Source organism: Canis lupus, chromosome 10 (assembly GCF_011100685.1).
Source record: "Canis lupus familiaris isolate Mischka breed German Shepherd chromosome 10, alternate assembly UU_Cfam_GSD_1.0, whole genome shotgun sequence".
In the NCBI taxonomy this organism is placed as follows: domain Eukaryota; kingdom Metazoa; phylum Chordata; class Mammalia; order Carnivora; family Canidae; genus Canis; species Canis lupus.
In genome coordinates this window covers 16,699,835-16,702,021 of record NC_049231.1, presented here as the reverse complement: position 1 = coordinate 16,702,021, position 2,187 = coordinate 16,699,835, and the positions used below count along the sequence as shown (strand labels likewise).

At 44.4% G+C, this 2,187-nt stretch overlaps 1 pseudogene; it reads right to left on the bottom strand.

Annotated features, from left to right (window-relative positions):
• Positions 1-640: 640 nt before the first annotated feature.
• On the bottom strand, positions 641-1,574 carry LOC119873749 (annotated as a pseudogene).
• Between the last annotated feature and the right edge of the window lie 613 nt (positions 1,575-2,187).

Sequence of the window (2,187 nt, the reverse complement as noted above, 5' to 3'; positions counted from 1 at the left end):
CACGTTGAAGCAAATGGTAGGTATTTGTCGTTTCTAATGGCTGAGTAATATTCCATTGTATACATAAACCACATCTTCTTTATCCATTCATCTTTCGATGGACACCGAGGCTCCTTCCACAGTTTGGCTCTTGTGGACATTGCTGCTAGAAACATTGGGGAGCAGGTGTCCCAGCATTTCATTGCATCTGAATCTTTGGGGTAAATCCCCAACAGTGCAATTGCTGGGTCGTAGGGCAGGTCTATTTTTAATTCTTTGAGGAACCTCCACACAGTTTTCCAGAGTGGCTGCACCAGTTCACATTCCCACCAACAGTGTAAGAGTGTTCCCTTTTCTCTGCATCCTCTCCAACATTTGTTGTTTCCTGCCTTGTTAATTTTCCCCATTCTCACTGGTGTGAGGTGGTATCTCATTGTGGTTTTGATTTGTATTTCCCTGATAGCAAGTGATGCAGAGCATGTTCTCATGTGCATGTTGGCCATGTCTATGTCTTCCTCTGTGAGATTTCTCTTCATGTCTTTTGCCCATTTCATGATTGGATTGAAAACCAAACAATTAGGCTATCATCTCCTAACTCATTCGTGAAACAGTAATTATTTTAACCTCAGATCGTCTGCTCTCAAAAACTCACTTCAACTGTTTATGTCTCCTGTTTTTTCCAAGCAAGTCCTCTCGTGTCCCACAGTTTCTGCATGGCTGACTTGACCTCTTTGTTCCAAAGTGTGTAGATGAGGGGATTCAGCATGAGTGTAATAACATTGTAGAGTACAGACACCATCTTGTCCACAGAAAATGTGGACAAGGGACGAGCATAGATGAAAATACTGGGTCCAAAGAAGAATGTTAGTACCATGAGGTGGGAGCCACAGGAGGAGAGTGCCTTTCGCCTTCCCTCCTTCGAGTGAATCTTAGCCAGGTTAGCGGAATAGGAAGAAAACAGTATAATAAAGGAACTGGTAGAGATTAACCCACTGTTAGATGCCATTAGTAATTCAATAATAATGTGTCCACACAGGCAAGTTTGATGATGGGGGAACATCACAAAAGAAGTTGTCCACCTGGTTTGGTCCACAAAAAAGGCAAACGTATAGCAAGGATCCTCTGGACAGTAGATTACACAAACACTCCCATCCAGGAAGCAGCTACCAACATACAGCGTAATCCTTGACTCATAATAGTGGTATAGTGCAGAGGGCAACAAATTGCAACATAAAGATCATAGGCCATCACTGTAAGCAGGAACATCTCAACTGCTCCTACAAAATGCAGAAAGAAGAGCTGCACAATGCATTGGCCATAGCGAATGAGCTTCTCATTATCAAGAAAGTCAGCCAGAAGCTTAGGGATAGTTGAATAACGTAAGTCCAGGAAAGAGGGGTTGCCAAGAAGGAAATACATGGGTGATGAATTCAGATAGTTATCAGAGGCTACTGTGACCAAGATGAGGACATTGCCTACCCAAGTGGGCACATAGAAGAAAATAAATAGTACAAATACCCCTGCCTCGATAGGTGGTGTCTGTGAGAACCTTCCAGGACAAAGATTCTCACCATCTCTCTTTGGTTTTCATCCATTTGACCTGGCTTCTTGATTAAAGAAATTAAACAAGGGGCATTAGTAACATTGAAAGTGAATGAGATAGAAGATGGTGGAAGAGTAAGGGTCCTCACCTTACCTGGCCCCACCAACTTACCTAGATAACTTTCAAACCGTCCTGAACACCTATTAATCTGACCTGATATTTAAAGAGAGAACATCCAGACACTACAGAGAGAAGGGTTTCACTTCTAACAAGGTAGGAAGGTGGAAAAAATAAAATAAAAATGAATCAAGTGGGGGAGTGGCCCTGCGAGGATCCAGGCTAAGGCTGCGCACCTAGAGCCTCCAGGACAGGAAGGCCCAGCCCCAGAGAAGTGGGAAATTTAAAAAATTCACACCAGATTCTTCCTGGACAGAAAAGTGCTTAGCAGAGAAATTGGACAGAATTGCAGAAGGGGCAGTGAAGTCCAGTTTCCCAGAGTCATTAACAGAGGAAGTGTGCCCCAGGGTAAAGGGCACCACGTAATGTGGGCCGACCTCAGTAAAAAGCCACAGCATGCACAGGGAAGGGCATCTGGGAGAAGCCAGTCAGTTAGATGGGCGGCTCCAGACAGAGGGGTCTGTGCGCTGCTGCCTTGGGGAGCCACG